Source organism: Passer domesticus, chromosome 13 (assembly GCF_036417665.1).
Source record: "Passer domesticus isolate bPasDom1 chromosome 13, bPasDom1.hap1, whole genome shotgun sequence".
Lineage (NCBI taxonomy): Eukaryota > Metazoa > Chordata > Aves > Passeriformes > Passeridae > Passer > Passer domesticus.
The window spans coordinates 18,663,070-18,676,022 of NC_087486.1; the positions used below are offsets into that span (position 1 = coordinate 18,663,070).

Consider the following 12,953-nt stretch of genomic DNA (forward strand, 5'->3'; position numbering starts at 1 on the left):
CATGGAAGGATGGAAAGGCCCAAGTTTGGGTTGTTTTTTTTTTGTGTGGTTGTTTTTTTTTTTGGTTTTTTTTTTTTTTTTTTGTTCCTCATTTAATAATTTAATTTGTATTCTGATCTTCAAATCCCAATAGCATCATGTGAAGTAGAGAAACTCAGCGGGGGAGGGGGAGGAGTGATAGGGGAGGGAGCCAGGGCTTTCTATTTCCATATGGTGAGCCTCTCTTCCTCGTGATCACAGCTTGTCATCTGTCTTCTTTTAAACTTCAGTTCCCCTTTAAAAATCTTCCCAGCAAAGAACAGGCCATAAATGTGACATAAAGACAGTCCAAGTGAAGAGATTACCATGGGGTAATGGTGAAGCATGACTTCATTACAGGATTTCTTTACACAGGGGCACGGATGCAAGAATAATCCAGTCCCCAGGAACTGTGTGTTTCTGGAGTGGTGCACAGTGGCACAAGTGTTATTAATATTCTGGGCAGATTAGCCTGTGCATTCCCCCTTCCATTTACTTGGCAGACAAAATTATTCATGTCTTCCTGATAAACTGGGATCAGATCAATGACCACTTTGATTTACCTGGGTTTAAAACAGATCATCATTGTGGCCCAGCCGAGCCTCCAGCCCTGCTGCAGTGGTCCTCTGACAGGGACCACTCAGTCTTAATATTCCACCACCTGAAGGAAGGAATTTTTTCGAGTTTAGAGACTTTCTGTAAATAACAATAATGTCATCTCCTGACGTGCAGCTGTGGGAGAACAGAACCTATATTACACCTGGGTTTTTCAGCCCCAAATGGTGCTTACATGCAACATTTCTGAGCATCTCTCTTAATTATTTCACACAAAGTGAAACATGAAGTGAACAGTTTGTAATTGAACTCAGTGTAATGCAAGGATCCCTGCACTGATGTCCAGGCATGCCCCTTGCAGAGCTGCAGTGGTGGAGGGGACTCACTCACAACAGCCCATTTGTTCTGAAAACCCTGGACGTCATTAAAACATAATGATTTCTGCAGAAAGATCTCCCTTCCCTACTGGGCTCTGCTCCTGCAGGAATGGCTTGTTCTGGTGATGAAGCAGGAGTGCCACGGGCTGGGTCAGGCAGTGGGAGTGGAGCTGGGGAGCAGCAAAGGGGGTGCTCAGCCAAAGACCCTCCCCAGGTGTGAGCAGGGCTCGAGCCCCTCAGAGCCATGCCCCAAGCAGCTCCTGGGCATCGTGGGCATCAGGACAGCCAGTCCAGTCTCCTTCCTGTAAGGAGAGAAATCCTTCACTGAAATGGGGACCCACTGAATGGGAATTCCAGGCTTGGGTCAAGGCATGTTTCTGATTGTAACTTTGCAACCTCCAGCAACTCAACTGCTGGAGGTTCCTGTATCCTGGCACAGCCAAAGCATGTCCCTGTGCCCCCAGAAGTTCCATACCAGAGCCATCCTTTCTGTCCTTCTCATCCCAGAGATGCTGCAGAGCAGATCCAGAGGTGGAGGGAGCATTGCTGTGGAGCAGCCTTGGCACTCAACTCCCAGCCCCATGAGGATTTGGCTGGAGGCAGCTCAGACCCTCCAGGCACGGTGGTGTGGGCACCAAAGCTCCTGAGGGGAGCTCCAGCCATGCAGTCCCCCAGCCCTCAATTCCCACTGCTCCAGCCCCCCAGCCCTCAATTCCCACTGCTCCTGGTCCCCCAGCCCTCAATTCCCACTGCTCCAGCCCCCCAGCCCTCAATTCCCACTGCTCCTGGTCCCCCAGCCCTCAATTCCCACTGCTCCAGCCCCCCAGCCCTCTCCAGAGCTGCTCAGCAGGTGCCTCTTTGTCCTTCCCTTCCCACCTGTGCAGGTGCAGATGGAGGTGTGGGATCTGGCCCCTGCAGTCCCTGCTGCAGACAAATCCAGGCCATGGCCCTCGTAGGAACCCCTCTGGACATCCAGGAGCTCGTGCAGGACATGGTGCCCAGCTGGCCCAGCCCCGAGGGCCGCGGTGCTGCGGGCTGTGCCAGGCTTTCCTGATGTTCTGCTCTGTTCCAATGAAACATTATACAGAAAGATATAGGCAAAGCATTATGCTCACAGCCTTTGCCAACAAGTTATGTTTTAATGTAATTTAACTGTAATCTCAGAGTGTTTTTGTTAGCTATAATTAGTAAAATATGTCTGTTTTCTGTGTTCCTTGAAGACGTCTGAACTCCTGCCAGTTCCCTATAGTTTTCCTGACATGCAGTGTAACAAGCAGACCACCAAAATGTATTTACCAATAACTGTTTATTTACATTCCATGAAATCTAATAACATTTGCTGCCTTCATTCAGGATAAATGCTGGCCAAAGTGTAAAGCATAAAAAAATAAACACTGCCTTACTCTCCAACCCAGTCCACAGAATATTTTATTTTTGCTCAATTTGCCCTGCCTGTTAGCATTTTGGTGTTCTGCTGCTTGAAGTTGAAAAAAAATCAAAAAAGGTTGAAAAAGTTCTGTAATGTGTCTTCCTGTTCAGTCCAAAACCTTGCAGGGATTTCCTGGACACTTTATTTTTCATTTTAAAGTCTGCACGAGGCTGGTATTTCACTTCTTTGTTTTCAGCTCTCTTTTTCAAGCGTTTGAAACCATCTTGCAGAGAAAATATCCAGGACACTGAACAGCAGCAGTGGTTGGTGTTGCACCAGTGCCAGTGTAAAGCACTGCTCCTTCTCCCATACTCATTGGCTTTGCAGGTGTAAAAATAATCAGAATTAGGTCTGTATCTTGTTACTAACCAATCTGCTGTAGTTCAAGACAGTGTAACTGAGGGCAGAATTGTCCTCTCAAACCTCAAACAGGTTCCTCTCCTCCTGTATCTGGATTTGTTGATCTGAGTCTATGCTTGCTCCAAGCCCAGGAAGCTCAGATGATGCAGGGAGGAGAGGTCGTATCCACCAGCTGTGGGCAACATCCACAGCTGGGACAGTGTGAGCCCAGCCCAGCACCGTCAGCCACGCAGGGGCCTGGCCCAGCTGGAGAGAGAGGATTGGGGTGAGCCTGGCTGGGGTGCGGTGAGCCTGGCTCTGGGGGATGAGCCTGGCTCTGGGTACTGAGCCTGGCTCTGGAGGCTGAGCCTGGCTGTGGAGGGTGAGCCTGGCTCTGGAGGCTGAGCTTGGCTCTGGATACTGAGCCTGGCTGTGGAGGGTGAGCCTGGCTCTGGAGGCTGAGCCTGGCTGTGGAGGGTGAGCCTGGCTCTGGAGGGTGAGCCTGGCTCTGGAGGGTGAGCCTGGCTCTGGAGGGTGAGCCTGGCTCTGGAGCAGGGATTGCTCACCCAGGCCAGTCTCAGCACTCACCCATCTCAGAGCCTGGCAGCAGTGGGTGCCTGTGGAGCAGCTTGATGGGCCGGGCCGGGCTGGGTGAGCCAGGCTGGGCCGGGCAGGGCTGGGTGAGCCAGGCTGGGCCGGGCCGGGCCGGGCTGTACGTGCAGGGTGCCAGGTTTCTTGGTGCCAGGGCTGTGTTGTGCCATAGCCCAGAGAGCTGGGCACGGCCACAGCTGAACTGAGTAGCCAGATGGGTTCAGAGGAAACCCAAGCTCACCCTGCATGGCCCCGGGCAATGTCACCATGTCCCCTCGAGGGCCAGCAGGGCCCAGGCAGCTGAAGAGCTCCAATGTTTGGCTGCTCTCACTGCTGTGCCAGCAGCTGGTGTGTGTCCCTGCTGAGCCCGAGCTGTGCTGGCACGTGGTGCTGGGCTGGCATGGGGCTGTCCCACTGCTCTGCAGCCAGCACTGGTCTTGCGTCCTGCCTCAAGGACTTTTCCTTGCAAACTCACCCAGTCCAGCCATACCTCTCTGTCATGTGATTTGTGTGGCCTTTCACACCATCTAGAGAACCTCAGTTCAACCAGATGTGAAGCCTGAGACACCTTGCTGGTGCTTTGGAGGGGCAGCTCTGTGCCTTGGGTCTCGATGCGACAACAGTCTCTCTCCTGGGTCCCTGCAGGGTCTTTGGAGGAACTGGCTCCTTGAGGAGCCCCAAACCACCATGACACTGATGCACCTTTAGAGAATTGACCTTTAGAGCTGTTCCCTTGGAAGGCCATCTCAATCTTCACTGTGACATAACTGGTATTTTGTTAAGGCAGAGCCCTCTGCACTGTCCTAGATGCTTTCAGTTAAGGAGCTACAGAAATGGATCTAATTTGAACATTAACAAATTAAGCCTCAGATTATCAGAGCTCTCCAGGAAATTCTGAGCAGCCCCATTCTGAGGCAGAGAGTATATCTCAACTCCATGTTTCCAAACTGCCTTGAGCTCTCTTGTTTCTGCACTCACTTCAGTTGAGGGTAAGACTTCCCCTGCCTTCAAACGAGAGCAAAGTTTCAATGGTTTTGGGGGGCTTGCTTGAAACATGTCAGGCTCAAAGGAAAAGCAGCAGCTGATGTGGGGTGTGGAGCCTGCCCTGTTGGCATCTCCCTCTGACCTCAGCAGTGGTGCCACAGAACTTTTTCCCCTGCCATGTTGCCCATCTACCCAGGCTGCTGGCAGATCTCAAGTACAGATCCTTTGGGATAATTTAAAAAAAACCAAACAAACCTGAAAATTATGAAAATTACAGATTGCCCCATAGAATTCTGTGATTTTTATTTTCTTTCATTGCCCTTCTGGGTTCCTGTAATTTTCTAGCTGCAGTGTTCCTAGTTTAAGGCTTGCACTAGTACTGGTGAGATATTTGGGGAGGGGAGGAAGGAGAGGGGTCCAAAATGCATTAAAAACTCTGGGAAGACTTCTCTGCTGTTGGCCACACTCAACAGACACCACACCACAGCATTCCCTTGGTGTTCTGGCAGGATGCTTGGTAAATTGAGCTGTAAATAACCCCATAAACTGTTTACTGCTGAAATTTTGTTTCCAAAAGCAAAGAGCTTTCGAGGGCAAGTGCGTGAAGATGCAGCACCATGTGATGGGTGTGGAGAGGAAACCAGGCAAGAGGTGGGCATGCATGCAGGGCTGGTCCTGCCCCTCCAGGGCCAGTCCTGCACTCCCAGCACCCCCCATTGCACCCAGTGCTCCCTCAGCAGCTGCTCTGGTGGGAGATTTCGTGCTCCAGGAATCCCTGTCCTGATGGGCTCCGCCAGGCAGGAGCTGCCACTGGCCAGTGCAGAGAGATGATTTTGAGCATTTAGCACTGCTATAGACCAGCCTGGGCAAGTGAGAGGCCAAGAGGATTTTCTGAAGATAATTAAAAATACTGGGAAGTGAAAAAGAAAATTGGGATTTGCTGACAGAAGGAAAAGCAAAGTGCTTTCACCCTGAGTTTACAAGCAAGCTGTCCTGCAGTAGTTGCTGGACTCAGGGAAGCTGTGACTTTGGAATGGGAGAGGAAATCACTTGAGGACTTCTGAACCATAGGAAAAATTTGGGAGACAATGGCTAAAAATAACTAACAGACCAAGCAAAACCAATATCCCTTTGCAGAAAGAACTATCCTTCTCCACATGAATGTGAGCACAATCCCCAAGTCATTAGTCATCAAGTGCTTTATTGTAAATTCTGGGGTTTTTCTCATTTAAGCTGGAAATTTCTCTATTTTCTGTCTGTAAAAGTGACAATAGATACCCAGTGTGACAATCTGGGCACTTGGACACTGGTGGGAAGAAGAGTTTGGGGTATTCCACTTAGAGAAGAGAAGGCTCCAGGGAGACCTTAGAGGCCATTCCAGTAGCTAAAGGGGCTCCAGGAGAGCTGGAGAGAGACTGGGGACAAGGGATAGAGGGACAGGCCAAGGGGAAATGGTTTTAAGCTAGAGGAGGGCAGGGATGGATGGGATATTGGGCAGGAATTGTTCCCTGTGAGGGAGGGCAGGTCCTGGCACAGGGTGCCCAGAACAGCTGTGACTGCCTGTGGATCCCTGGCAGTGCCCAAGGCCAGGCTGGACAGGGCTTGGAGCAGCCTGGGACAGTGGGATGTGTCCCTGCCCTGGCAGGGATGGAACAAGGTGATGTCTAAGATCCCTTCCAACCCTTATAATTCAATAAAACTGCAACATGGCAAAAATTATAAATAAAGTAGGCCAAGAGCATTGTTTTCATTTATTGGAACTTGTCAACATAGACTGATCTCCTTTTTTCATTTGAAATTTAATTCTCCATGAAAGTGTGTGGAGAATGTGGAACTGGATGGGCTTAAAAGGTCACCTGGCTGAGAGTCCCTCTCCCCCCAGCTGAGCCTTGGCTCAGTCCCTTTCTAGAATGCTCGGCAGAGGAGGTGGAAAAACTAGAGCCAGGCACTGCTCACAAACACACCTCTTACATGTCGCCAATTCTAATGGAATCAGGCAGTGAATCAGAATTAAATACTGGGCAAAGGAGTTCAAAACCTGGGTGAACTCTCAAAGGGACAGTGAGTCCAGCTGCAGCTACTGACTAGCCATGTGTAAAAAACTTTAGAAATTGGGCAAATAGGCTTGTGTGTTCTTAGAGAGAAAGAGACAGTGAAGGCGAGGGGGGAAAGCCCTGGGCCCTCCTTGACTGCACCCTCACCCCAACTCTGCTCCCTCTTTCCAACACTCCAACTATTTTTGGTGATTTATTTCACAATCAAGAGCTGCTTTGCAAAGAAAAAAAAAGTCAAACAGCAACCCAGAAAGCTGTGTGACTCATCCAGGCAAGACCCAGTTGGGTTTGAATGTAAATACTGGGAAAACAGCAGTGAGGTGCAGGAGCAGCTGCTAGGGCTGCATCTCTGGAATGTCAATTCAGCCCTGACCAAAGTAGCTTTTTTTTTTTTTTTTTTTTTTTTAAGTACCCTAACAATTAGTGGTAAAAAGGTCACTAGTAAAAATGAGTTTTGTGGTTTTGCAACTTTGCATTAAAAAAACCACCACACTTCTGGCACTGCATGCCGGGGCTGGCAGCCTTTCCCCAGCCAGGACTGAATAAGCACATGGCCTGAAAAGCCCACTCACATCAGTCCCTCTAGGTCAGGCTCTCCTTATGTTAGCAGGGTATTTGGGGGTTTGTGTTGCACCTGCCTGCAGTACATCTGGCTGGAGAATTTAAAAAAAGCAGGGGTTTAATGTTGCCTGGTCCCAGCTTCTCACTCTCCATGAGCCCTGCAATATATCATTTACAATTAAAATATAATGAAATCAAATTGTGAAATCATTTCAAAGTTAGTGACCCTAGTATTTAACAGGTTGTGAATGTTTTGAGAAAGGCTGAGTTGATAGAAATATTTTATTCCATATTCTTTATCCTTCAGAGACCTCAGAGTAATAAACAATTAAGTTGAATTCAAACTAACTGTGGATACTACAAATTCTCCTTTATTAGATGTCCAATGCACTGCTTTTTTTCTTTACTCTCTTAAAGAGCTGGGACCAGGCTTGAGGTGTTATCAGAGATGATGAAAGCAGCTAAACACACTTCCACTGAAGGTTTTGCAATGAGAAATCGTATCATATACAGCCTGGGAGGGATCTGATGCTCTGTCTCAAGGACTTCCAAACTGGCATTACTTCAAGCAGGACATCTGGGGTCAGGTGCCTTTTTAACACATTTAAGGCTTGTCTGAGGCTTCAATGAGTTTCATGGAAGAAGCAGCAAGTTCTTGTATGAGATGTGGAACTTCCCAGCCTAATTTCTCAAGGATTTTGTCCTCCTCTCAGCCCCACCACAGTTTCCTCTCATCTATATGACACAACCCAGCTGCCTCCTTGTGTGGAAGAGCCTCGAGTGCAGTGGCATTAATGAGATTTCTCAGTAGGATATTTTTGCCTAAAAATTGCCAGTGTCAATGACCAGCCCAATCCATCTTGTGACTGGCTCTGGTCTAGAAGTGAAATTATTTTTTTCTGAAGTTGTTACAGAGTTATAATCCATTTTCTTCCTAATGGGCAAAATTACTTTCGCAATGTTTTGGTGGAACTCTAGCCACATTGGAAAGGAACAGAAGCAGCATTTTTTCCTTTAACAAGCTAGGATTTCATTTCTACACTTTCAAAGAAACTCATGATGGGATCCATAGGAAAACAGAGGCAAAACCCTGCTGGGTCTGGACTTCCTGATGAAGATGTACTGCAGAGCACAGTGTTGGCTCGAGGACACAGCTTCCAGCTCTTTTACACCAAGCAGTTCCACCAAGCTGTCATGTTGGGGTGGGTTTCAGAAGGAGAGAAAAACTACAGTACTGTGACAAACAGCAAAAATTAGTAGACAACACCTGCATAATACAGGTGAGATCACTCAGTGAGTAGCAGGAGTTCAGGGATCAGAGCATGAAAAAGGGAAAAATTAATCTGTTTTCTCTCTGGATGATGCTCCCCAGGGATGAGCAGATTCTGTCCAGAAGCCTCACATCCACCCAACCCATGCCATCAACCAGGAGCTACACCAGCGACTCAGGAAAATAGGGAATTCATTGAAGCATTGACACCCTATTGCCCTCGCTACTGTAACTGTGGCAGGATTTACGGTGTTGGTTTAGAGGGTTTCATGTCCATCTGTACGGACACACCTCAGAGCTGGAGGGGGCTGCTGCCAGAGAGGGAGGGGAACTCAGGTCGGGCCATCTCCTCCTGCTCCCAGGCTCAGTTGCTTTCAAGATGCATGGTGCTCTTCTTTCATCTCTTGGATTCAAATCCACCATAATAAATAAAATTCTTCCTGTCTGAAAGATACATTAATTTTGGTGGTCTCAAAAGTAATGAAAATAAATACTTGACTTGGCATGTGGAGCCTGACTGGAGTGAGGAGCAGAATGTGTGTACTTGGAGCTGTTTTTACAAGAACATAAGCTGTGGAAAAAGTTTGGCTTTTTGCTCACGGGCTCTCTACGTCTGAAGAGAAATGGAGAGACTTGAGAAGTTCAATCAAACAGACAGAAACACTGTGAAGTGTGAGTTTTCTATCTCGGTTTCAAATGCTTTGAAAAGTGCACATGAAAGCATTGCAGGGGGAGGCACTGTCTGAACCCAGAGGGATGCTTGGGACAGCCCTGGCACAGCACTGGTTTTGCCAATGGAGAGGTGGCAGGGGTGGCCTGCATAATTTCAGAACACATGTGGGGAAATTGCAACAAAACTAAGGTTTTGTTAATTTAAAACAAATAAATTCCCCAATTAAAAGGAGCCACCAACCACCATTCACTGTGGCTGTGGATGAAGAGCCTGGTACTGCTGCCCTGGGGGTGAGTTGGTGTGTTCTGGTCAAGCTAATAATTCCAGTTCTAATCAGTGCTGGATCCAGCATCCTTTCCTTATGTGGCAGAAGTGGGAAGGGCTGGGAGAATAGGCAATGGCAGCCTGGTAAAGTAAGATGTGCTCACAGCCAGGAAGGACTGGAGGTGATCCTTCTCCTCCCCAGCATGTGGCCATGGACCTTGCCTGGCACTCAGGCCTGGGACTGCCAGGGCAGGGCAGTTCTGGGCTCTTGGGGCTGCTCTGTGCACAGCTCATAGGGAAAACATCCACTTGTTCTTTGGCTGGTGTTTCTGGGCCACCTGGGCCAGGTGCATTCACATGCAAGTACACACATGTGTGGACATGTAATCATGAAATCATAGAATCATTAGGATTGGGAAAAAACCTCCCAGCCCATCACGTCTTGGCTGTGCCCCATCCCTACCTCATCACCAGCCCAGAGCTCTGAGTGCCACCTCCAGCCTTTCCTTGGATACCTCCAGGGATGGGCACTCCCAAATCTCCCTGGGCAGCCCCTGCCAAGGCCTGACCACCCTTTCCATGGGGAAATTCCTGCTGATGTCCAACCAAAGCCTCCCCTGGCACATGCCCATACATAAATACACACACAACTCCCCCTCCCCTCCTTGGTTCTGCCCTTCCCATGCCTCACTGAGGGCAGGGCAGGACATGCCTGGACACTCAAACTCCTTCTGCAGCTGGGGTTTGGATCATGGTGTCAGTCCCTGCACAGCTGCTGCGACAACTGAGGTTGCTGAGGCCACTGGTGCAACCAGCGACACATCTGACCCCAGCAAGGGTGGCACTGGCACAGAGATTGGCACTGGCACAGGGCGTCCCAGGACAGCTCTTCCCAAGCCAATGGGTACAGCAGCCCCATCACTGAAAAAGTGAGCCCTTCTCTTTAGCTCATATGCTAAATATGCCTTATTTAACATAGAAGTGGGTTTGGTAGTCATGTTCTTCGAATGATGTTTATCATTTGAGCATAGATGAATTGTCTGACATTATCTGTGAGTATGAACTAAGAAAATCATATTTACATTATTCAGAATACAGATAGAAGCTAATGATGACTTTGGACCACCTCTGACTTACTAATAATTATCTTTTCCTTTTTCTAAAAGAGATGTGTGCCTCAGATGGTGATCTTCTTACTCTGCAAGCTGAATAGTCTGGTGGAATATATCAATGTGGCTGCTTGGTAGTACAGTGATGAACTACAAAACACACTTTTTTTCTGGCATCTAAATGCTGTAGAATGAGAAAGCCCTTTCAGTTCTGAATTAATGAATTGCATCAAAAAGCCAGTTCTGAGGCTGACACAGATATGAATAAAAACCAGCATGTGTGCCTTACAAAGAACCCGATATTCTATAAAATGCTGCAACGTAAAGAGGTTAATAAAAAACTCTGCTTATTTTAGGTAAAATTAACAAGGAGTCTGAGGAATGCATCCAGCATGTCTTCTCTCTGCTGATAACCAGGACCATTACTGGCAGGTTCTGGAAGGGCAGCTGTGACATGGCACCTACTGTGCAATGCAGAGTCCAGAATCACTCCAGGCTGACAGGAGGGGAAGATGCCACTCTGGAAGGTCTGTGACGGGGGGGCTGTGCTGGCTGCAGGTTCTTGACACAGTCAGACACCACTGGGTAAGTTCTGTGTTCAGGGCTCATTCTGAGCCCACTGATTTCCCTTCTCTGGAAAAGCCAGCAGAGACACGGCAGTCTGGAGACAGCAGCACTTCAACACTTCTGACAGCACTTCCAGCTGTGTTTCAATGAGTTGTTATTTTGATAAACAGCATCCATGCCAGGACCTTTCCAGGTGAAAAAGCACACACTCAGCACTTCCCAGGAGCTGCAGCATCCCATTTGGATGCAGAATCCTTGTGATTTCATCTCCAGAAGCTGCTTGGTTTCATTATAACATTGCTTTGTGCTGGTTGTGTTTTGAAAAATTGGCTACTGTGGTGGACCCAGCCCATGACAGGGTTGAGAAAGGGTCAGTTTAGATACAAAACATCCAGGAAAAGCAGCTGTGGGGCTTGGAGCTCCCTGTGTCAGCTGTTTTTAGCACAGGCAGTGCAGCAGGGATGCACAGCCTGCTCAGCACAGGGAAGGAGCACTTCCAACAGCAGCACTGGGCAGGGCAGTGATGAGCCTTGTGTGACTGTGACCAGCCAGCCTGAGCAAAGGGATCACTGCTGGAGACTGTCTCTAAATCAGGGGCTTTCAGATCCCATCCAGCACCAGGCAGTGTGTTGAAGGACACTGAGGGAGGGCATCTTTTACTGGCAGGTTATTTGGTTTGGTTGTGCTGGGTTGTGTCTCCTCTTCATCAACTTCTGTCTCCCAAGGATTGCGTCCAAATAGTCCAAAACTGTAAATTACCTTAACAAAAAACAAGCAAAAATGGGAAAGCAACGAAATAAAAATATGTTTGTGGTAGTAGAGAGCTGTCAAGTTGTTGAATATGCCACAAAGATTAATTTAAATGTTGGGAGGCATACAAGTTACCCAAAACTGTTGCTTCCTGCTGCAAGGAGCTTGTCTGTTCTTTCCCCTTCCTCACACAGCCTCCTAATCTGCTTGTCCCTGAATGGGTGAGGAGCTTTGGAAGTATAATTTCTAGCAGGCTAATTCAGATTTCAACAAAGAATTTAGCCCCAATGTTCTGGTCAGGTGATATTCATTTTTCCTATTTAACTTTGGGAAGCAGAAGAATTAATCAGGCTGTAAGCACACTGATGCAAAAAAAAAAAAAGGATGAAAAAATTTAATAAAAGCTACAGTGTTAACAAATACTGAACTAATGACCTTTGATATATGAAGCAAATGCTTCACCTACTAGCCTATACAAGGTTTCATTACCAGCCATGGGAATTTACAGGTGTTAAATTAGCTGCAAGATAACTCCCATATTGTTGCCTGACTGCAATAGAACATATTGAAAAAGTTAATAAAGAATTGAGCATAGGGGCTGCAGGGTTCAAACAAAACCCACTTGCCAGTTCAATCTGAGGTCTTCATCAAAGTAAATTCCAGCACAAGCCACAATTTTGTGTGCAGGACAACATCCACCAGAGATGCACTGACTGCCAGAGAAAAGGAGAGGCAACACAGAGGCACCTGGAGCTGCCCTGGTCAGGTGGAGTATTGACATATCCCCTCTTTTGGTTTTTTAACCTTTTTACCACAGATAAAATCAACATATAAAAATTATTCTAAATGGGAAGCCTGGAAATCTTTTCTGAATCTGCTGCCATCAATCTCTTGGGTAACTGTAGAGGTTGAAAATGCACCCAGACTTCGCAGTCAGCTCTGATCAAAGCACAGCTAACAGCCACATCCCTGCATTTCACAGTCAGGTATTGAATCCCACACAAAGGGTATCCCACGTTGTTCACAAGTCCTGCCAGAGACAGGATGCTCACGTCACTGCTGGGAGTCATTCAGTGCAAACCTGATCCCTTCCATAAATGCTCTCGTGCCTCCCAGTGACACCAGTGGTCACTGGTGTGATGGGAATGGGCTCTCCCTGCACACTCTTTGGAGTAGTTACAGTTTCCTCTCTTGTAGATAAAATTATGTTTTAAAAGTACAATGTATTACACCTAGGGGCAGGAAAGAGAGGTGAAGGGAAGAAGGGGGTAGATTTTTACATAAGTGGGACTCTGAGATGAAATTAGCTACTTTTTTTCTTAAAACAAGATTTTGTGTATTCAGAAACCCCTTGGGATCACTAAACTCGCAGTTCAAACACTCAATTTCATCTAATAATATGCATAATTTAA

At 47.6% G+C, this 12,953-nt stretch overlaps 3 long non-coding RNA genes across 5 annotated transcripts in view; 2 read left to right on the plus strand and 1 right to left on the minus strand.

Moving 5' to 3' along the window:
* The window catches only part of LOC135280253 (uncharacterized), a 131,965-nt gene extending 130,415 nt beyond the window's left edge, over positions 1-1,550 (plus strand). Inside the window, exon 10 of the long non-coding RNA XR_010347277.1 lies at positions 1,458-1,550. This is a non-coding gene — a long non-coding RNA (uncharacterized LOC135280253). The remainder of the gene's footprint in view (positions 1-1,457) is intronic.
* LOC135280256 (uncharacterized) lies at positions 859-2,836 on the minus strand. The gene is made up of 2 exons (XR_010347287.1): positions 1,827-2,836; positions 859-1,252 (listed from the first exon to the last, which is right to left on the minus strand). It is a non-coding gene; the product is annotated as an uncharacterized LOC135280256 (long non-coding RNA).
* Positions 2,800-12,953, plus strand: part of LOC135280254 (uncharacterized) — a 12,012-nt gene continuing 1,858 nt past the window's right edge. For all 3 annotated transcript variants that reach the window (XR_010347284.1, XR_010347283.1, XR_010347285.1), the window contains exons 1-2: positions 2,800-3,004; positions 7,326-12,953. The exon at positions 7,326-12,953 is cut by the window's right edge. This is a non-coding gene — a long non-coding RNA (uncharacterized LOC135280254). The remainder of the gene's footprint in view (positions 3,005-7,325) is intronic.